Genomic DNA, 24,781 nt, shown 5'->3' with positions numbered 1-24,781 from the left:
AGATGAATGACTTCTGATAGTCAGTCATTACTGTTCATTTCATTCAAAGTCAATTTGCGGTTACATTTTCATCACTTTATTTTTTTTTTCTTCTTTTAAGAGGAGTCACTATTCTGTTAAGCTCATTCAGGTAGTACCCATTTTAATTCCTTTTAAGAATTCACATTTTATAGGAGAGCTACAGACTACAACTATGTCAGTCACACTATATTCACTCATCATCTGTCCTTAACATAATTTTGTGTGTGTGTGTTCAGTTGAGTCTGACTCTTTGCAACCCCATGGACTGTAGCCCACCAGGCTCTTCTGTCCATGGGATTTCCCAGGCAAAATACAGGAGTGGGTTGCCATTTCCTTCTCCAGGGGATCCTTTTGACCCAGGGACTGAACCAGCATCTCCTGAGTCTCCTGCATTGGCAAACAGATTCTTTACCACTGTTTCACCTGGAAAGCCCAACATAATTTACAGAACCTACTTAAAAAAGAAAAGTTAAATTGTAGATAAGGCATCTACACTGAATGAAATAACAAAAAAAATTACTGATTAAGGAAAATAGACATCCATTAGCTTGAAAGTTCTAGATGTGTTTTCTATAACACTATCCTTACTCCACCGGAGAAGGCGATGGCACCCCACTCCAGTACTCTTGCCTGGAAAATCCCATGGATGGAGGAGCCTGGTAGGCTGCAGTCCATGTGGTCGCGAAGAGTCAGACACGACTGAGTGACTTCACTTTCACTTGTCACTTTCATGCATTGAAGAAGGAAATGGCAACCCACTCCAGTGCTCTTGCCTGGAGAATCCCAGGGATGGGGGAGCCTGGTGGGCTGCCGTCTATGGGGTCGCACAGAGTCGGACACGACTGAGCGACTTCACTTTCACTTTTCACTTTCATGCACTGGGGAAGGAAATGGCAACCCACTCCAGTGTTCTTGCCTGGAGAATCCCAGGGATGGGGTTACCTGGTGGGCTGCCGTCTATGGGGTCGCACAGAGTCAGACACGACTGAAGCAACTTAGCAGCAGCAGCAGCAGCATCCTTACTGCACAAGACAGTTGACAACAAAAAAAAATGATTATCTAAAATTTCTACTTGAGAAGCTTTAGAAAGTTTAGCTAAGTAAAGATCATTTAACTGGTTAGGGTTCATCAGTTATTCCATTTACCCTCCAACTGAATCTAAAGCCCATCCTTCCTGATTCTTCCACTCAACTTGCACAGGGAACATGACTCACATTGCTAGCCACCGTAGATAGCACACTGGAGGCTCCTTTTTAGCAAACTTTCTAATTGCACCTGCTTCTGAAATAGTTATAACAAAAGTTGGTTTACCCATGGTGCAGTAGGAGATGTCAAAGATTTCCCAACTTCTGCCAAAGACAGGGGTGGAGTAGGATGGAAGGGTGTAGAGAATTAATCATTTTCATCGGCCCAAGAGTGAGATGCCTAATTGTTGGCCACACAAACCAATTGTATTTCCATGGACAGACTTCCGAGAAGCATCTTCCAAACAGTTTCTTGTCACAGCAGTTTCTCAGAGTATTCAAATATGTCTATTTTTCCCTTAGGCTTGCATGCAATCTTCTTGCTAGGTTGTTCTTTACTCACCTTTGTTATCTCTGAGGGAGAAGAGGAAGAATCATTTAAGAGGCTACACTCAAGCTAAGCTGGACAAAATCACTCCATGTGGGTACATGGTGAAGAAATGATTCATCAGGAGGTCATCCTCTTTAATAAAAATTATCATATTATACTTGCATCCTAGCTTTGTAATCCTTATTAAAAATGTTGATATTTTCTATGATTTAGGCAACACAATTGCTGATTCACTTTCATAAATCTCTTCAACTAAAACTGTATAGAAGGCAATGAGGGACAATAAATGCACATATAAACAAGGTGAGATTAATCATTTCCACACAAGAAAGAACTTTAGAATTTTTATCTGACTTTCCCCATTCTGAGTTCCTCTTTGCTCAGAGGAAGAAGAAATAGGTCAGTGGACAAAACTCATCATTGAAACTGACTCAAGATGATACTCTTTCTTTCCTTCTTTTTTATAGAGGTCACTTTGAAAAGTATGCTGATGATGAAATGCGATGTTTAAGATGTTATCATGTTCTCCCTGCCATAAAGGCTGTTGTACTAATGATTATGTGAAGCTTCAAAGTAAAGGACAAATTCTTGAAAAAGACACACACACAAAGACCAAAAATCTCTTGGTGATCTAGATTCTGCTTCATATATGTTCAACGTAGTCACCATGTGTTTTAACCAGACTAAACTAATCTCCTGGGAAAGAAGCAGAATTTATATGGTCCCAAGCTTCTGTATCAGAGAAGGCAATGGCACCCCACTCCAGTACTCTTGCCTGGAAAATCCCATGGATGGAGGAGCCTGGTAGGCGGCAGTCCATGGGGTGGCTAGGAGTTGGATGCGACTGAGCGACTTCACTTTCACTTTTCACTTTCATGCATTGGAGAAGGAGATGGCAACCCACTCCAGTGTTCTTGCCTGGAGAATCCCAGGGACAGGGGAGCCTGGTGGGCTGCCGTCTATGGGGTCGCACAGAGTTGAACATGACTGAAGCGACTTGGTGGCAGGCAAGCTTCTGTATATGCCCTTTTTAATGAGTCCCATTCCATAATTAACTCCATTTCACATGGTAACTCTGCTCAAAGATAATCCCAGCCAGAAAACTTTGCTCAATGCCCTTCAGTGCTGAGTGGACATACAACATGTGTGTAGCACCCACTCTATGGGTGCTATATAAAATATGGACTTATATTCTGTTATCATACTTTTTTCTTTATAATTTGTGTTTATCTTCTCACCAGATTTTTTGATTATTTTGAAAATAAAAAAGTATTTATTGTTTTTTGTGTATACTCATAGTTTTTAAGAGTCTAGAAGAATGCAGGGCCCAAATTTTGTCAGACAGACACTTGCATTCCCTTATGTGAGAGAAGCAATTTGGGGAAGAAATACTTATTCCCATCAATGTCCATTTTTCTGTTCTTGCAAAGAAGCCCCTGTATGATATGATTTGGTGGAGCCATTAGACTAAGTTCAAGCAATAGAACTTCCAGGCTGACCTATATAACCTCTAGCATGATTCTTCTGCTCTCTCTATACTCATCAGCCAGATGGAGGCAATGATCCAGAATCAGAAGATGACATCAACACAATGGAAGGGTCCTGGTTCCCAGAGTGAGTCAGAGGAGAATCTGGATCCCTAAGTGAATTCATAGAAGGAGGCTGGTCGTTTCTTAATGACCCAGTGGAATAGATCACCACTGATCTGGGTTATGATATGATGAAAACAAATGTTCATTGTGTTAAGGTATTAAAACTTGAGGGTTGTTTCAGAAATTCAACCAGCCTAATAAATTAAAAGATACTAGGGACACTGCAAAGGAGAGGCAAATAAATTTTATACTAGACAGAAAATAATATTTTTTTGCACTTCAACTTTATCTACTTTCCGTGGTCATTTATTCTCACTCTAAATTTTTATCTCAGGTTCATTTGTTAAACCAATGTCCTGCATGTGAAAAGTCTGGCATATTGAATGAAAGGAAATCTGTTGAGCAGCTCAGATACATTATTCTGTTTTAACATTCTTTAACCTCACATATACTTTCAAGTGGGCCAGGGAGGCAGTAATGGGGGCTTGTAGATCATTATTTAACGGCAGTGTTAGGTTTTTTCTATGCTGGGGTAGAGGACTCACTAGATCAAAAGAAAGCAATTGGGGTTCCCCTGGTTGCCCAATGGTTAGGAATCTGCCTGCCAATGCAGGGGACATGGTTTTAATCCCTTGTCTGAGAGGATCCCACATGCCATGGAGCAACTAAGCCCATCACCACAACTACTGAGCCTGCACTAATACTCTAAAGCCAAGGGTCACAACTACTGAAGTCCATGTGCCTAGAGCCTATGCCCCACAACCAGAAAGGCCGACGCAGTGAGAAACCCACATAGTGCAACTAGAGAAAGCGTGCACATACAGAGACCCAGTGCAGCCAAAAATAAACAAATAAATAAAATTTTTTTAAGAAAAGGAAGATGAACAAATCTGATATTCTTGTTTCATGTCAGTGGTTCAATCGTGTCCGACTCTTTGAGACCCCAGGGACTGTAGCCTGCTAGGCTCCTCTATGGGCTCTCCCAGGCTAGAATACTGGAGTGGGTTGCCATTTCTCCAGGGATCTTCCCAACGCAGGGATGGAACCCGCATATCCTGTGTCTGCTGCATTGGCAGACAGCTTCTTTACTGTCTGAGCCTGTAAAATATCCATTTGCAGTGCTGCATCAGAATCACACTGTCCTTCAATTGGCAATTATTCCCCTAGGTTTCTATTTACATGTTCCTCAAGTGGTTTTCTTCCATTATGCAGGAGGCACAAAGACAAGTCTACTTGTTAAACACTCAGCAACCTAATCATGTGAGTTCCTTTCAGACATCTCTGCTGCCTTCCTTACAGAGACACATGTACTTAAAGAAAAAAAAAATTCTGAGTCTTAATAGATTCACACTCTCTATATAATCTTATCCTCATCCTGGCAGAGTAGGATATATCCCTCTATAAAAGGAGCTGTCTCCTCAAACCTCATCGTTACCCACTCACCTCATCTTTCTCACAATAGGTGAGAATGATTTGAAGAGATGCTACTATTAGGATTGTGTGGCTGAAAGAGAGAAAAAAAAAAAAAAACAGCATCAAGGTAATACACACGGAGAATGAATCTATTAGCCAGGGATGTTTCAACACCATATGTGAGTGGGAAGGAATTTGGGTGGGTCACCCAGTGAACCCAGTGCCCTACAAATACTGTTAATGGAGACTTGCTTACTCAGTCTACACAGTGGTGCCTTATTTCAGACGAGAATACAAGCTCTCCTAGAAATAGATTTTAAGAAGCTACTTGGCTAAGCAGTCTGTATCCAAAGTAGGTAGTAAAATCTGTTTTAAAAGTCCAGATTGCTAAACTAGAATGAGTTGCCTAAGGGAAACAGCAAAATGGTATTTAGATAGATGATATATGACTGACAGATAGACACATAGGAGAGAAAGAAGAAACAGAAGGAAGGAAAGGAGGAAGGGAGTGAGGGAGGAGGGGGGAAGAAAAAGAAAGATGATGGGAGGAGAACTTCTGAGTTTAAATGAAGTACGTTAAGTTAGACAATTACAAGTTGCTTAATCCAAACTCTTAAGAGTTAATTTTGAATTTATTTTCCTCACAGATCAGTTCTCATCTATCCAAAGCCCTGAGAGCATTGTCTTTAGAATATCAGTTCAGTTCCATTCAGTTCAGTTGCTCATTCTTGTCCGACTCTTTGTGACAGCAGGGACTACAGCACGCCAGGCTTCTCTGTCCATCAGCAACATCCAGAAGTTACTCAGACTCATGTCCATTGAGTCAGTGATGCCATCCAACCATCTCATCCTCTGTCGTCCCCTTCTCCTCCCACCTTAAATCTTTCACTGCTTCAGGGTCTTTTCAAATGAGTCAGCTCTTCACATCAGGTGGCCAAAGTATTGGAGTTTCAGATTCAGCATCAGTCCTTCCAATGAACACACAGGACTGATCTCCTTGAGGATGGACTGGTTGAATCTCCTTGCAGTCCATGGGACTCTCAAGAGTCTTCTCCAACATCACAGTTCAAAAGAATCAATTCTTCGGTGCTCAGCTTTCTTTATACTTCAACACGTACATCTACACATGACTACTGGAAAAACCATAGCCTTGACTAAATGGAACTTTGTTGCCAAAGTAACGTCTCTGCTTTTTAATATGCTGTCTAGGTTAGTCATGACTTTTCTTCCAAGGAGCAAGCATCTTTTAATTTCATGGCTGCAGTCACCATCTGCAGTGATTTTGGAGCCCAAGAAAATAAAGTCTGACACTGTTTCCACTGTTTCCCCATCTATTTGCCATGAAGTGATGGGACCGGATGTCATAACCTTAGTTTTCTTAATGTTGAGCTTTAAGCCAGCTTTTTCACTGTCTTCTTTCACTTTCTTCAAGAGGCTCTTTAGTTCTTCTTCACTTTCTGCCATAAGGGTGGTATCATCTGCATATCTCAGGTTACTGATATTTCTCCCTGAAATCTTGACTCCAGCTTGTGCTTCTTCCAACCCAGTGTTTCTCATGATGTACTCTGCATATAAGTTAAATAAGCAGGGTGACAATATACAGCCTTGACGTACTCCTTTCCCAATTTGGAACCAGTCTGTTGTTCCATGTCCTGTTCTAACTGTTGCTTCCTGACCTGCATACAGATTTCTCAAGAGGCAGGTCAGGTGGTCTGGTATTCCCATCTCCTTCAGAATTTTCCACAGTTTATTATGACCCACATAGTCAAAGGCTTTGGCATAGTCAGTAAAACAGAAGTAGGTGTTTTTCTGGAACTCTCTTGCTTTTTCAATGATCTAGAGGATGTTAGCAATTTGATCTCTGGCTCCTCTGCCTTTTCTAAATCCAGCTTGAACATCTGGAAGTTCAGGGTTCACATATTTTTGCAGCCTGGCTTGGAGAATTTTAAGCATTACTTTGCTAGCATGTGAGATGAGTGCAATTGTGAGGTAGTTTGAGCATTCTTTGCCATTGCTTTGCTTTGGGATTGGAATGAAAACTGACCTTTTCCAGTCCTGTGGCCACTTCTGAGTTTTCCAAATTTGCTGGAATATTGAGTATAGCACTTTCACAGCATCGACTTTTAGGTTTTGAGATAGCTCAACTGGAATTCCATCACCTCCACTAGCTTTGTTCATAGTGATGCTTTCTAAAGCCCACTTGACTTCACATTCCAGGATGTCTGGCTCTAGGTCAGTGATCAAACCATCGTGATTATCTGGGTCGTTTTTTTTTTTTTGTAGAGTTCTTCTGTGTATTCTTGCCACTTCTTCCTAATGTCTTCTGCTTCTGTTAGGTTCCTACCATTTCTGTCCTTTATCGAGCCCATCTTTGCATGAAATGTTCCCTTTGTATCTCTAATTTTCTTGAAGAGATCTCTAGTCTTTCCCATTCTATTGTTTTCCTCTATTTCTTTGCACTGATAACTGAGGAAGGCTTTCTTATCTCTCCTTGCTATTCTTTGGAACTCTGCATTCAAATGGGTATATCTTTCCTTTTCTCTTTTGCTTTTCACTTCTCTTCTTTTCACAGCTATTTGTAAGGCCTCCTCAGATAGCTATTTTAGTTTTTTGCATTACTTTTCCTTATGAATGGTCTTGATCCCTGTCTCCTGTACAATGTCACGGACCTCTGTCCATAGTTCATCAGGCACTTTGTCTATCAGATCTGTTCCCTTGAATCTGTTTATCACTTCCACTGTATAATCCTAAGGGATTTGATTTAGGTCCTACCTGAATGGTCTAGTGGTTTTCCCTTCTTTAATTTAAGCCTGGATTTGGCATAAGGAGTTCATGATCTGAGCCACAGTCAGCTCCTGGTCTTGTTTTTGCTGACTATATAGAGCTTCTCCATCTTTGGCTGCAAAGAATATAATCAAGCTGATTTCAGTGTTGACCATCTGGTGATGTCCATGCCTTTAGAATATAGCAACTTCTAAATAAAGCCCAGACCATCTATATCATTTTGCCCTCATCTAATGCACCCTTTAGCTTCTTTCTATTGTCATAATAATTCCTAACGTGTTTTATCTACCTCTACACTAGCCCTGTGCATTCTGTTTCTACTTAGTAACCAGAGTGTTCTTGTTAAAATGTATGTTAATCACATAATTCTTCTGTGCAAAACTCTCCAATGAACCCCCTTTATCAGTTTCTTATTGCTACTTTAATAAATTACCACAAAAATAATGACTCAAAGCAATACGGATTTATCTTACAGTTCTGGATGTCAGAAGACTGACATGAGTTTTACAGAGGCTAAAATCAACTTTTCCACTGCATTCCTCTTGGAGGCTCCAGAGAGAATCAATGTCCTTGCCTTTTCCAGTTTGTAGAGAGGTTGCCTGCATTCCTTAGTTCACGTTCCCTTCTTTCATGTTCACATGTAACATCTGCTTCCTTAGTCAAATCTTATTTTACTGACTTTGAGTCTCTTGCCCCCTTATTATAGCTCTTGTAATTATATTAGGATAATTACATCTGGATAACCTGGGATAATCTCCTCATCTCCAAATACTTAACTTAATCATATGTGCACATTTCCTTTTGTCTTATAAGGTGATATATTCACAGGTTCCAGGGATTGGGTGTGGTACTCTTTGGGGACCATTATTCTGTTTATGGTATCTCCCTATCTCAGGCAGATTAAAAAATTGAAATCCTTTACCTCAGTGGATTGAGCACACAATAGTTCTGACCTATGTATGAGTTGGAGAAGGAAATGGCAACCCACTCCAGTACTCTTGCCTGAAGAATCCCATGGAGGGGGGAGCCTGGTAGGCTACAGTCCATGGGGTCGCAAAGAGTCTGACATGACTGAGCGACTTAACTCACTCACTCACTTAGGTGAAATATAGCTTAGGTGACATTGTAAAATAAAAAAGGTTAAACTACGGAATGCATGGTGCTAGGTAAAATATGAAATTAGCATTATCTCATGTCAGTCAAACACAACGATTTCAAATGTTATAAAATTATCTTGAGAATTTCCTGGCGGTCAGTGGTTATGACTCTGCACTTCCAGTGCAGAGGGCACAGGTTCAATCCCTGGTCAGGTAACTAAGAGCCAACACAGTATGACACGTGGCCAAAAATTTGAAAACAAACAAACAAACAAAAGGTTCTCTTTATAATCTCAGGAGAAGAAATTATTTATTTTAAAGACACAATGAGTAATAACTGAAATAAGAAATAAGGATAAATACAACCATTTTAAATTTAAAAAGTTGTGTTGTATTTCTTTCAAAGCACACAAAGGAAAATGAGGATAAACAACAGGATAGAAAAATATATCTGCAACACACACATCTGATCATTTCTGAATGTTGAGCTTTAAGCCAACTTTATTTTTTTGTGTGTGGGGGGGGCTCCAAAATCACTGCAGATGATGACTGAAGTCATGAAATAAAACGATGCTTACTCCTTGGAAGGAAAACTATGAGCAACCTAGATAGCATATTAAAAAGCAGAGACATTACTTTGCCAACAAAGGTTCATCTAGCTAAGGCTATGGTTTTTCCAGTAGTCATGTATGGATGTGAGAGTTGGACTATAAAGAAAGCTGAGTGACAAAGAATTGATGCTTTTGAACTGTGGTGTTGGAGAATACTCTTGAGTCCCTTGGACTGCAAGGAGATCAGTCCTGAATATTCATTGGAATGACTGATGTTGAAGCTGAAACTCCAATACTTTGGCCACCTCATGTGAAGAGCTGACTCATTTGAAATGACCCTTATGCTGGGAAAGATTTAAGGTGGGAGGAGAAGGGGATGACAGAGGATGAGATGGTTGGATGGCATCACCAGCTCAATGGACATGAGTTTGAGCAAGCAACGGTAGTTGGTGACAGACAGGGAGGCCTGGCATGCTGCAGTCCATGGGGTTGCAAAGAGTCGGACACGACTGAAGGACTGAACTGAACTAACTGATAACTACTTCCCTGGTGGCTCAGACGGTAAAGAATCTACCTACAATGCAGGAGACCCAAGTTCAATTCCTGGGTCAGAAAGATCCTCTGGAGAAGGAAATGACAACCTACTCCAGTATCCTTACCTGAGAGAATTTAAGACGTAGGGATTCTGTGTTGGTCATCTTTCTTTGGGCTTCCCTGGTGGCTCAGGCATTAAAGAATTTGCCTGTGATGCAGGAGACCAGGGTTCAGTCCCTGGTTGAGGAAGATTCCCTGGAGAGGGAAATGGCAACCAACTTCAGCATTCTTCTCTGTGAAATCTTATGGACAGAGGAGCCTGGCAGGCTACAGTTCATGGTGTGGCAAGGAGTTGGACACGATTTAGTGACTAAACCACCACCAACTGATAATTACTATCTAGAATAAATAGAAATTCCCCTATAAAACAGTAGGAAAATGGGCAAAAGACATGAACAGGCATCTCAGAGAGAAAAATACCTGTGTGGAGACTCACCATAGATTCATAGATTTCAAGTGAAGTATTTAGTATGAACTGTTCCATATGGAGAAGGCACAATCTGTTGAAATAATTCCACAGATAAGGACTCTCCTGGCAAATACTGTTCCTGTGTTTTTTAGAACATCTGTCATTATTATCTGTACTAACAACATATTTTTTTTCTTGCCAGGAGTAGGTCCAAGGTTCACAAAACTGTTCTTTGTTTGTTTTAATTGGACTATTATTTCTTTACAATGTTGTGTTAGTTTCTGCCATACAACTTGAATCAGCTGTATGTATACATATAGTCCCTCCCTCTTGAGCCTCTCCCAACACCGTAGTTCCACCCCTGTAGGCCATCATAGAGCACTGAGTTGAGCTCCCTGTGCTATACAGTAGCCTCCCACTAGCTATCTATTTTATACATGATAGTTTATTATATATATATATGTATGTATATATAAAACATATAATATATATGTATATGTCAATGCATATGTATCTCTCAATTCATCCCACCCTCTCCTGCAACTGTGTCCACAGGTTTATTCTCTACATTTGTGTCTCTGTTCCTGCCCTGTAAATAGGTTCATTGGTACCAACAGAATTGTGTTTTAACCGTTTTCTTCCCAACCCATCCTCTGACCTTGGTCAATCCCTGTGCTGTGCTGTGCTTAATCGCTCAGTCATATCCAGATCTTTGCAACCCCATGGACTGTAGCCCACCCAGCTTGGCTCCTCTGTCCATGGGGATTCTCCAGGCAAGAATACTGGAGTGGGTTGCCATTTCCTTCTCCAGGGGAATCTTCCCAACCCAGGGATCGAACTAATGTCTCTCTCATTGCAGGCGATTCTTTACCATCTGAGCCACCAGGGAAGCCCAAGAATATTGGAGTGGGTAGCCTATCCTTTCTCCAGAGGAACTTCCCAACCCAGGAACTGAACCAGGGTCTCCTGCATTGTAGGCAGATTCTTGCAGCTGAGCTATCAGGGAAGCCCTGTTCAATTCCTACTTGCCACATATTTGTCTCATGTCTTCTCATTGTTCAACACTATATTATGCAAAAGACAAAAGTTCCCTAACACCCTAAACTGATCAGAATTTGAATCACTCAAATGGGATTAGGGATTCATTTTCATAAAATTTTAAGTAGAAACACAAGGTTTTCACAAGGTTTTTTTGTTTTTGTTTTTTAATTATCCTCTTACTAGACCAGTTAGGTATTTTCTTCTCTGTTATCCACATATACATGAATTTTTTTATACTTGAATTTTTTAATATGTGTTGATGGAGGAGTCCTTCTGTGTCATTTTTCTAAAGCCAAACTCACTTCTTATTTTGCCCATCTGATTTCCATAGGTATTATTTTAATTTTGAGAAAGGATATCAGACTCTCACAATCTTTACTAACCTGAAGGTGGAAATGAACCAATTTGCTTCTATACTGTATAATTGTAGTGGAGAGGTTAAAGCAATGTTTGTAGTACCTTCCCAACAAGAAAGGCTTTCCCCTATGGATCATACGTTCTGTGTTACTGGGTCATGATGAGAAAATTTTTGCATATGAAATTTGGTGTTCAGTAGTAAAAGTTACAGATACAGCTTCCAGATCTTACATAGCAGCACTTTTTTGCACCCTAGAGCAATGATAAGGTATTGCTTTCTTTCATTCTCCTGTGAAAGTGCAAGTTGTATCACAGGGAAAGCAATTCCCCTTTTTATCTGTATCACCAGGTCTTTAGAGAAGAGGGACAAAGCCACACATCTCAGTGATCCTGCCACAACCAGGCTTTGCATTATGCTCTCTCTGGGCACCCAATACCCTTGCTCTTTAGCTTTGTACTGATATACAAAGATATTTGATCCCACAGTGATTAGAATATCTAATAGTCCTCCCTCAAAGCAATTACAAGCTTTCTTTCAGGTCATTGATGATTATGATATTATTATATTCATTATTTGATGAGTCCTTTCACCTGTAAATTGGATTTTAATGATAGCTGAATTCATCTATGTGCCTATCATATTTTTTTCCTCCAAAGTATCCAGATAAAGTTTCTATGTATAGTTTAGGAGTCAGTGGGGCCTCAGTTTCCTTTGTCCAGAACAAACAAGTCTGAAGATTTCTCCCTGCATTAACTGTTATTCAATGCTAGATCTGAGAGGTATAATTCAGAGTATTATGCTACTAGAGAACAGACTTGTGGTTGCCAAGAGGGAGGGGCTGGGGAAGGGATGGATTGAGGGTTTGGGATTAGCAGATGCTAACTATTACATATAGAATGGATAAGCAACAGGATCTTATTTTATAGCACAGGGAACTCTACTCAATATCCTGTGATAAACCAGAATGGAAAATAACATGAAAAATGAAAGTGTTAGTGGCTTAGTCATGTCTGACTCTATGATCCCATGGACTGTAGCCTGCCAGGCTCCTCTGTCCATGGAATTCTCCAAGCAAGAATACTGGAGTGGGTTGCCATTCCCTTCTCCAGGGAATCTTCTTGACCCAGGAATGGAACCAGGGTCTCCTGCATTATAGGCAGATTCTTTACCATCTGAACTACCAGGGAAGCCCTCAATGGTATATATACACATAAACTATACTTCAATAAAATAAATTTTTTTTATAAGAGTGTGATTACCTTACTCTGTGGTGTTTTTCCTGGACCTAGTATAGCTCTATTCCTCATTGGGATCATGACCCACTTATGAGTATTCCTTCTATTTACTATGATCCCTTCTGCTTTCAATCTATTTTTGGTTTGGACCCAAACCACCCTCCAGGCTGACAATAACAGCAAGTGTGCTAAAACATCTCAGTTCCAGCCCTAGGCTGATGTTCTAGAATTTTACAAAGCTAAGTGGGTTGCCTGTGACACAGCCTTCAGTAAATCCTATATTAATTATTTTTGCTCAGAGTCCCATTTCAATTAAAGCTTCTTTTTGGAGATTATGAAGGGGAGTCAATAGGATTCTTCGGTTAGAAATATGATTATTGCCAAAACTCAAATAGCCCTCTCTGTCTCTGAGTTTCTTGTCTGTGATCAGGTTTTGCAAGAGATTTTTAACTTATTTTTTACAGTGATGAGTAGTGTATTTTGGTTGTTCCAGATCCTGTAAATCTCAGGAATTTTGTAAACTGGCTAGCTCTAAAATTTTAGCCAGATATATCACCTATTCTCCATCATTCATACAGGTAACTATAGTCCTTGAGATCCTTGGAAAAGATGATAATCATGATTGCATTAATGTAAACCATGAACTTGCACTCAATAAGTAGCAGGTCCAAATGCTTCAGATGCATCCAACTCTGTGACTTTGGACTGTAGCCTGCCAGGATCCTCTATCCATGGGATTCTCCAGACAAGAATACTGGAGTGTTGTTGCCAAGCCCTCCTCCAGGGGATTTTCACAACCCAGGGATCAAATCTGTGTCTCTTTTCCTGCATTGGCAGGAGGCTTCTTTACCACTAGTGTTACCTGGGAAGCCCCCCAACTCATTCAACAAGGCAATTTTCTTGACAAAGTAGCACCCTGGTAAATTGATATATATACTACTATATATTTCTCCCTTAGAAATGCAAACTCTGCTGCTGCTGCTACTGCTGCTAAGTCGCTTCAGTCGTGTCCGACTCTGTGCGACACCATAGATGGCAGCCCATCAGGCTTCCCCGTTCCCAGGATTCTCCAGGCAAGAACATTGGAGTGGGTTGCCATTTCCTTCTCCAATGCATGAAAGTGAAAAGTGAAAGTGAAGTCACTGCCTGGTCAAAATTCAAACTGAACAGAAGGCATCCATTAGCCTACCACCTGGGAGCTCAGTGAATAATCCACCTGCAATGCAGGGGACCAGGGTTTGATCCCTGGGTTGGGAAGATCCCCTGAAGAAGGAAATGGCTACCCACTTCAGTATTCTTGCCTGGATAATTCCATGGACATAGGAGCCTGGCTGGCCACAGTCTACGGGCCAAAGAGTAGACACAACTGAGCGACTTTCACTTTTTTTTTTTAACTTCTTGGTCTGTTGTACTTTGTGTATTCTCCAGCATATCAGAGGCAGCCAAGATATTTAGAGGAACCACATAGCCTAATCCTTGATCATCCCTTACTGAATCCATAAAACATCTGCCTTATGCATTAGCTAGACAGGACTATTAAATAAGGGGGTCAATGAGATTCAAAACTCCTGACTCAACCATTTTCCTGACCAGAGTAATGACCTAATCATCCTAAGGGCTCCACCTACTAAATACCATCAGATAGGGCATTAGGATTTCAACATTCAGATCACAGCAGGAAACATTTATTTCACAAAACTTTTTTTCATCCTCAGTTATATTGTTTAAGGAACATTGTCCAAGGAACCATGTCTCATGAATTCAGATCCCGTTTATTCCCCCAATGGCTCAGTGGTAAAGAATTTGACTGAAATGCAGGAGATGAAGGAGACATGAGTTTGATCCCCAAGTCAAGAAGATCCCCTGGAGAAGCAAACGACAACCCACTCCAGTATTCTTGCCTAGAGAATCCCATGGACAGAGGAACCTTGCAGACTAAAGTCCATGGGGTCGCAAAGTGTCAGACACAACTGAGCAACTAAGCATGCATTTATTTCCTGTAAGCTAAGCTAGACAGAGCAGGTGCATCCTGTGAAAGTGTCCCAAGAACAGGGTATTCCAGGTATCACTTACCATTAAGTATGTCTGCCAGCAGTTCTGTCCCTAGTCTATTTATAAGAACATTTGTTGGGTCTCCTACTATATAATCATTTCCTTACAAAGGAGTCCCCAACGTCATTCATCTTGTGAGAGTCAGTGCCTCAAAATGTTATTTCTCTTTTATACCAACAGCACACCAATAAAATAACAAATGATGCCTAAAATATCAACCTAGGTATGATTAATTAGAGCTAGTTTCAAACCATTTACTTACCAGCACTTACCTCTGCCCATTACTCTCTGCATCTAGTCTCCATAGAGACATTTTGACTATTGGACTCCAGGTTACTATCTTCTGTGGAGATCAAGCTGAGATGGTTTCAGAGCTCATGAATGATGAGACTTGTAGGTAGCCAGTGAAAACAGGTGCGAGTGAAGGAGACTCAGCTTCACCTGCCCTTAAGGATGTTTGCCTAACATGTCACCAAAGATGTCCACGAGCTCCAAGAACAGTTTCCCTACATTGACAAATTTCATGTGTCTTCATGGAATGGAGGTGCTTGGTTTGTAGGCATAAACATAACAGAAGGTTGGGTTAGAGACAGAATTCCAGATAAAATAAGCAGCACTCTATACAAAGCCCAGGTAAACCATCTGATGAATTCTCCTTTTAGACTTAGTGGTTTGGACTGTGTAGACTGGATATTTAACTATATCTTGATTATTTAATCATATCTTACTGCTATGTAAAATAGATTGTAGTTAAAGACAGTCATAAAATGATGTTGGAGAAGGAAATGGCAACGCACTCTAGCATTCTTGCTGCAAAGTCCCATGGACAGGGAAGCCTGGCAGGCCACAAGGGTTGGACACAGTTTTGTGACTAAACCACCACTACCACCACCACAGACTGATTTAGGAGCCTACTCTAGCATGAGATAAGAGTATTTATCACATGTGTAAAATTCAGACAAATGTTTGCACATCAGCATTGTTATTATTCTCTTTTATCACATTATAAACAGGTCTGAAATTCCTTTTTGGTGCCTTGATAACACACAAACAATATTTACTAGGAAAAAGGAACGTTTTAATTTGGAAATGAAGGTTTTATACTTTATGGTGACATCATAAGTAAATAAATATTAATGAAACCTATCTCTGGGATCATATCCTAGCTTGGACCTTTTAAGTTTCACTTATCTTCTGCTTTTTGTACACATTCTCTGGAGGATTAAATGACATTTGGGCAAGTAAATGTCTAATTTACTTGGAATTACTAGTGGTTGGTGGAAAACTTTTACCTTTTTATGAAGGTATATTTATTTTGGATTTAAAATGCATTCTTGGTAATGTAAGCTTTGTGAGGGCTAAGTCTGCCCCGTTCACTCTGTTATCCTCAGAACAGTGGTTGGCACATAGTGTCTAAAAATTTCTCTGTATGAATGAATAACATGATAAAATTAGGAGAACATTGCTCACAAGACATTAGGGAATATTCATAGGATATATGATTAATTTTTTAAAATTATGCCAAGATATATTGGATAGTCAGAGTGAGAGCAATTGTGTAGTGCTGATTCAGTGATATTATTTATCACTCTCTGTATGAATTACATTAGCAAGCAGGAGAGTGTGATGTCCCAAGGTGACAGATTGATTTTTTTTTTTAATGTTTGATCTATTAGTGTCAGAGTTGGTCTGCTTTCATATAAACACAGTTGGCCTTATACACTCACCAAACATTCCAGTCACGTGTAAAGATCTACAACCAGATAGAGACAAATGGCTGCCTTTTTCTTGAAATTTGGTGAAAAAGAGCTTGTTGTTCCTGGTTAGAACAGTGTTATTTGAAGCATTCACAGAGATGTGACATAGATTTCAGAGACCATCCAATCCAATGCCTTTGTTTTTCAGATAAAACAGATGCCACAAGATAGCTGATTGATTGTGAAAATGACAAAAATCTCTGTATAAAAGAATTGGGAGAAAAACAAATTGACCTAAAAATAAATGTCACTGTCTTAGATCTACAGAATTTTTTGTCCTGAAAATTTTCTATTAATTTTAATACTGAACAATCTTTTAAAAATACAGCTTTAAATGAAATTCTGTCTTAGAAATTATTTGTAAACATCAGTGCAATTTCAGGTGATGTATCCTTTGGATTAATAATGGTAAGTAAAATAAGCACACTTTCCTGATAGTGACCCATTGAAATGCACCCAAAAACATTTCTGCTGCTACTTAGAACAAAGTGACTTGTTTATTTACTTACTTACTAATTTGCTTATTTTTACTTTATTCATTTTAGGGGTGTTTCTTTGGGTAATTTCTAAGAATAAGTTAAAAATGATGCTTCTTTGGGCCAGCAAGTAGTATGAGTTGTGAATTTTGCAGAGACATTACTTTTTTGTTAAACGTCTGTAAAGTCAAAGCTATTGTTTTTGCAGTAGTCATATATGGATGTAAGAGTTGGACCATAAAGAAGGCTGGGTGCCAATGAATTGGTCCTTTTGAACTTTGGGGTTACAGAAGACTCTAGAGTCCCTTGGACTGCAAGGAGATTAAACCAGTCAACCCTAAAGGAAATTAATCCTGAATATTCATTGGAGAGACTAATGCTGAAGCTGAAACTCCAATACTTTGGCCACAAGATGTGAAGAGCCGACTCACTGGAAAAGACCCTGATGTTGGGAAAAATTGAGGGCAGGAGGAGAAAGTGAGGACAGATGACAAGATGGTTTGATGGCGTCATCAACTCAATAGACATGAGTGTGAGCAAGCTCTGGAAAATGGTGAATGACAGAGAAGCCTGGTGTGCTATAGTCCGTGGGGTCACAAAGAGTCAGACACAGCCGAGCAACTGAACAGTAACAACGCTTTATTCCACTTCTGCTACTAGCACTAAATCTATGTTGCAAACATGTTTGACTGACATATTTTTAATCTTCTAATTCACTCCCCATTGCCATTATTCTACCTTACAATTTTTTTTTCTTCCAAATAGTAAGCATGATTTAGGAAAAAACAAATTTGAGGTTATATTATATCCTTACTTAAAATTCCACAATAGCTTTCTTTTGCATTCCTAATTAAGATAGTAATAATTCCATTCATCATATGAGATCCTACTAATTTAACTCTTATTTACAGTTGCAATCTTGTCTATGACACTCTTGGTACCACTTATGTTCCAATCACACAGAGCTTCTCTTAGTTGCTACACAATTTCCTATCTCTGGGTTTGCTGTCTATGCTGTTCCTTCCTTTCAGAAATTGTTCCCTTTGCACCTATGCTCGTGGGTAGCCCCTATTCACCCATTTTGCTACATTTATTTATTTATTGTATTGTTCAGTCACTAAGTCATGTCTGACTCTGTGACCCCATGGACTGCAGCATGCCAGGTTTCCCTGTCCTTCATCGTCTCCCAGAGTTTGCTCAAACTCATGTTCACTGAGTCGATGACGCCATCCAACCGTCTCATCTTCTGTTGTCCCCTTCTCCTCCTGTCTTCAATCTTTCCCAACGAGGATCTTTTCCAATGAGTTGGTTCTTTGTGTCATTTATTTATATGTCATCTCAATTGAGAAGCCCTCAACTCCATCTGAAGTATGTAAACTGATCCTCCTTAAAAATCTACATGTTCTTTAACTCAGTCCCACATTTATTTCCTTCATAATACTTATAATATATTGTGGTTAGTGTAGCTCTTCCTGTCTCTGATAGTGATTATTTATATTTCCCTGTATACCATAGACTACTTGAAGACAAGGTCCATGTCTGTCCATATTCATGGATGAATAACAAGTGTCTGGCATATGACCTGGGCCATAATAAGTAGTTACTAAATGTCTGATGAATGAATAATTAATGTTTCATTATCATGATGTAGCCATTCAGAGAAAAATGAATGGGCTCCTAAGTAGACATTTCTCATGCTGTAGTTCAAGAAATGTATGGTTTGAAGTTGAAGGTCCCCTTAGATATCTTAGCTAGCCTTTCGCCATAGCCTCTTGAGCTGTGTTGCTAAATATGGTAGCTACAATCAACACACATGTAGTCTTTTCAATTTCAATTAGTTAAAATCCAATATAGCTGATAATTTTTTTTTTTAATTATGAGTGTCCACAACGAAGAATATATAGTATAAGCAAATTTTGTAACACTGAGAGACAATTTAATACTTTGAAATTTTTCTTTGAAAGATATGTTAATCACTGAAGATTTAACAGTGCTGATGTATTCTTTCAAATGTCTGTTTTACATATACTTTCTGTCAGGATTTTTTTTTTCAAAATCTTAGGGGAACTTAAAAGTTTTGAAAGCTTTAAAGAAATACACATCTTGAAGAAGAGAAAGTAACTTCCATATTCAATATAAACAGCACTTTAACGTATATTTATGCCTTATTATAGCTGATAATTATAGCTGATAATTAAATTCCTTGGTTGCACCAGCTACATTTTAAACACTCAATAGCTAAGCTAATGGCTATCTAACATACATCTAATGGCTGCTGTATTGTACCATATAAATGATCTATCATCAAAGAAAACTCTATTGTAAAGTTATGTTTAAAGACTCATCTTCATAATAATGCTTGAGTGTACTCATTTAAAATGAGAAATAGAATTATCAAGGATTTTAGGCACTGTAGTATCAGGATCAAATCCTGAGTTCAAAGCCTCTTACCTGAAGTCCAGCTGGCATTTCTTTTTCTCTGTCTTGATATGAAGAGAAATAGATGCTCTGGAGGAGAAAGAAAATTGTCAAGATGAATATGTTCTTAATTTGGAGTTGATAAGTATGCAAAATGATCTATTTTGCTACTATTTATCTGTTTTGTTATTTTATGGTAAAAGCATCAATATGCCATTTTAAGATCTCCCCTATCCATTCAATATCAAGTTCTGATAATTAAAAAAAGGAAATATTGAAACTGTTTAGAATGTGGTTAAAAAGAGGAATATAATATTGATATAAAATAAAAAGTATGACATTTGCAGAGTGGAATAAAATACTCTGATCTCATTGCAGAGTATACTCCTAAAATCACTCTAGGCTGATGGTCTTAAATATTACAGATTCTAAAGTATACATAAGATATAAGTCCAATAAGATATATTAAATAACTGATGTTTGCATGCATGTGTGCTAAGTCACTTCAGTTGTGTCAGACTCTTTGCAACCCTATGGACTGTAGCCTACCAGGCTTCTCTATTCATGGGATTCTCCAAGCAAGAACACTGGAGTGGGTTGCTGTGTCCTCCTCCAGGTTATCTTCCAGACCCAGGGATCAAACCCGCATCTTTTATGTATCCTGAATTGGCAGGCAGGTTCTTTACCACTAGCACCACCTGGGAAGCCCAACTATGCTTCAGTTCAGTTCAGTTCAGTTGCTCAGTTGTGTCCGACTCTTTGCGACCCCATGAATCGCAGCACACCAGGCCTCCCTGTCCATCACCAACTCCCGGAGTTCACTCAAACTCACATCCATCGAGTCAGTGATGCCATCCAGCCATCTCATCCTCTGTCATCCCCTTCTCCTCCTGCCCCCAAATCCCTCCCAGCATCAGAGTCTTTTCTAATGAGCCAATTTTTCGCATGAGGTGGCCAAAGTACTGGAGTTTCAGCTTTAGCATCATTCCTTCCAAAGAAATATCTTTGCTCTAAATGAAACATTTTCAGACATTTTACTGAATTCTGTTCACTTTATCTGCACTGTCATCTCTAAATTGATCGCTCTTTACACTGATGCCTACAAACTAACTCCATCCCCTAGAGACATGAGAGTTGTTAACTTGAGGGTGCTGCTCTGGGAGCACCTGTAAATCCCAGTGACATATTATACAGGTGTCCTTAAGAGCAGGTGAAGCTCAATCTGTTTCACTATCACCTGCTTCTGTTGGCCGCCCACAAGTGGCTCCTCATTCATGTGCTCTCAAATGATCTCAGCTTGCTCTCCAGAGAATCTAACTTTGAGTTGAATAGTTCAAATTTCTCTATAGCTACTGGCTGGATGGGGATCAGAGGAGCAAGCAAGGCCACAAGTATTTGTTGTTCAGCAAGAGATTTGTTATCTCATTATGACCTTTTCAACATCCCACTGAGGTGTGCTTGCCTTCATTTTTCAGATGAGAATAATGAAACTCAGAGTTTACATTTGATGCCCAAGGTCAATGGGCAATACCAACTAGCCCAGTGAGTTGTTCTAAGAATTATAATGTGTTACCAAATCTATAACTATGAACTGCAGTACCTTATATACTGAATCATTTTTTTCTGAAAAAAACTACAAAGACTGATAACAGCCTATAGCTACCTTATTGTGTGTGTGTGTGTGTGTGTGTGTGTGTGTGTGTATGCACCTGTGCACACGTGCTTAGCCATGTCTCTCTCTGTGACCTCATGGACAGGCCATATTTCTCTGTCCATGGGATTTTCCAGGCAAGAATACTGGAGTGGGTTGCCATTTCCTTCTCCGGGGGATCTTCCCAACCAGGGATCAAACCTGGGTCTCCCACATTGTGGGCAGATATTTTACCATGTGAGCCACCAGCTGCCATTTTATCTCCATCTCTCCAGGAGATCTTCCTGACCCAGAGATTGAATCCAAGTCTCCTGGGTCTCCTGCATTGGCAGGTAGATTGTTTACCACTGAGCCACTTTGGAAGTCCCACCTTATTCAACTTCACTGAGAACTGAAATACCTTCAACACTGTATCAAATTTACTTATCAACCTGAAAATATGATGGCTCACCCTCACATAAAAGATAGCAGTGATAAACATGAAAAATAAGTACAGTTGTAAATACAGTCATTTACCTTGGGAGAATAAATGGTGACTATCTTTTTGATTTCTGCATTTGTACTGAATTTTTCATATTGATAACATAATTTTTAAAGAACTGCATAGAAACTTATTATCAAGCCAAAAAAAAGAGAGAGAGAGAGAGAGATTTATGTTTGAATATTTCAATCAGTTTCAGCCCAGGTATAAGACAAGGTTCTTTCGGACAATATGGTTAGAGAGGAAACAATTTAATCCATGTTTAAAATGAGCTGCACTAACACTTCTGGGCTGTCAGAAAATTCTGTACTTGAAATTTCTCTTTATGTTCCTACTCCCTTGCAGCAGCACTTCTAATATTTTCACAGTGATGGTATGAAGGAAAAATCAACAGAAGTTATCTTTTCTTTAATTAGGACCATTTAATGTAGGGCAAAAGCCAGTCTTGAGAATCACAGATTATACTTGAAAGGTACCTATTTTGAGTTCTTATTCACCCCATAGGGCTTGCATGTGGAAGGTCCATGAACAGGCTTCAAAGAGTTCACGGCTCCCTGAAACTTTATAAAAATATATATGCATATTTCTCAGTGTGGGTTTATAGCTTTCATTAGATTCCAGCATGACTGGAAAATAACAAGGCACTTGCTTTCCCCAGCACCTGTGCTAATTTAAAACCTCAATTAGCATTTGTAAGATGCTAAATCCAAGATGTAATATCCAAATGTTTGTGCCATAAATGGATATAGCAGAGATAATGGTTGGAAGAAATCCGTCTACAACAAAGAAACTCAGAATTCAAAGAAACCTTAAGAATAATCTACTATCCTCTTATTGTCTTCTTTTTAATTTATTCTTTAACCTCAATCTCCTTTACTCCAATCTCCAATAGAAATTTATGATTTTTTCTCTATTTATAGAAAGTCTACACTGTGTAAATGTTGGTTGCTTCAAATAGCTATTTGTTAAAATGCTGCTAATCTTAATGTGGTGACTCAGTGTTGAAGAATTCACCTGCCAATGCAGGAGACCCGAGTTTAAGCCTTGGGTTGGGAAGATCCCCTGGAGAAGGAAATGGCAACCCATTCCCATATTCTTGCCTGGGAAATCCCATGGACAGAGGACTCTAGCAGGCCAAGGTCCATGCGGTAACAAAAGAGTGGGACACAATTTAGCGAATAAACAATAACAACAGCAAAAAGTTACTATAAATAACGAACACCACTTAGAGTAACAGCCCAAGAAAGAGCAGCCCTGAAAAATGACTTTTCTAGTCTTTCAAAAGAGGTTCATTTCATCAGGAGAGTAAATTACTGACCAACTTCACCATCCTTCCCTGTCACAAGAAATTAGTCATTATCATCCAATGAAGCCCCTCACTTTAAATGAAGACAATCAGTATTATCCCATTTGAATGCCTCAATCTTTCAACTGAAGCCAGAATTTGCAGACAAAAATCTCCAATCCCAAGTCATTTGCTGTTTTTATTGTGCTAAAGGTCTTTAACAACTAACCCTAATTTGTACCCAGTAACTTCTATCTGTAAAACCCTTCCATGTCGTCCTGGTCCACTTCATATAAAATAATCATAATACATATCTAAAAAAACCCTATACTTAGAAACTGCCTGGTGGTCCAGTGGTTAAAACTTCACCTTCCAATGTAGGGGATGCGGATTTTATCCTTGATCAAGAAACTGAGATCCCACATGGCTCATGGCCAAAAAACCAAAACATAAAAGCAATATTGTAACAAATTTAATAAAGACTTTAAAAGTGGTCCACAATTAAAAAAAAAAACAAAACAACTATACTGCCTAGAAATCACTGTAGAATTGTTAGGTAGTTGGAGAAGGCAATGGCACCCCACCCCAGTACTCTTGCCTGGAAAATCCCATGGGCGGAGGAGCCTGGTAGGCTGCAGTCCATGGGGTCACTAAGAGTCAGACACGACTGAGCGACCTCACTTTCACTTTTCATTTTCTTGCATTGGAGAAGGAAATGGCAACCCACTCCAGTGTTCTTGCTTGGAGAATCCCAGGGACCCAGGGACGGCGGAGCCTGGGGGGCTGCCGACTATGGGGTCACACAGAGTCGGACACGACTGAAGTGACTTAGCATAGCATAGCATAGAAAAGGAAAAAGGAGTCCAAAATGGTGGTGGCTGAAAGACACAGAAGGGAAAAGCCAGCAAAAATAGAACAAAGGAAGGTCCCAGGACCCCAGTGAGGGCCTCAGGTAAAACAAACAGCCATCCTGTCTAGCCCAATTTACATAGGGCGGGCCCAGGGGGAGGATACAAATGTATAAAAGAAGGAAGCCTAGAAGGATTAAGGCCTCTCCTCTCTTTATCTTTTGAGTTGGCCCACCTTGGCTCCTCAGGGGTGTACCATACTTTGTTTTTCCTAATAACTGAGCTATAACACTGGTCCATCCATAACTTCAAATTTTTGCTGTGGTGAGACAGAACTGAGGAAATTATACACTGCCTCAACATTTAAATTGGGCTAGCCAAGACAGCTGTTTGTTTTAAATGAGGTCCTCACTTCTGTCCTTGGATGTTTCTTTGTTCTATTTTAAAGGGCTTTTCCCCTTTGTCTTTTAGCCACCACCAGTTTGGACTCCTTTTTCCTAATCTACCTACCTAGCAGTGGCCATAGGACTGGAAAAGGTCAGTTTTCATTCCAATCCCAAAGAAAGGCAATGCCAAAGAATGCTCAAACTACCACACAATTGCACTCATCTCACACGCTAGGAAAGTAATGCTCACAATTCTCCAAGCCAGACTTCAACAATACATGAACTTTGAACTTCCAGATGTTCAAGCTGGTTTTAGAAAAGGCAGAGGAACGAGAGATCAAATTGCCAACATCCGCTGGATCATACAAATAGCAAGAGAGCTCCAGAAAAACATCTATTTCTGCTTTATTGACTATGCCAAAACCTTTGACTGTGTGGATCACAATAAACTGTGGAAAATTCTGAAAGAGATGGGAATATCAGACCATCTGACCTGCCTCTTGAGAAATCTGTATGCAGGTCAGGAAGCAACAGTTAGAACTGGACATGGAACAACAGTCTGGTTCCAAATAGGAAAAGAAGTACGTCAAGGCTGTATATTGTCATGCTGCTTATTTAACTTCTATGCAAAGCACATCATGAGAAAGGCTGGGCTGGAAGAAGCACAAACTGGAATCAAGATTGCTTGGAGAAATATCAATAACCTCAGATATGAAGATGACATCACCCTTATGGCAGAAAGTGAAGAGGAACTAAA

The sequence above is a fragment of the Bison bison genome, unplaced genomic scaffold, assembly GCF_000754665.1.
Source record: "Bison bison bison isolate TAMUID 2011002044 unplaced genomic scaffold, Bison_UMD1.0 scf7180017854252, whole genome shotgun sequence".
NCBI classification, from domain to species: domain Eukaryota; kingdom Metazoa; phylum Chordata; class Mammalia; order Artiodactyla; family Bovidae; genus Bison; species Bison bison.
Note: the sequence above shows the minus strand (reverse complement) of the source record.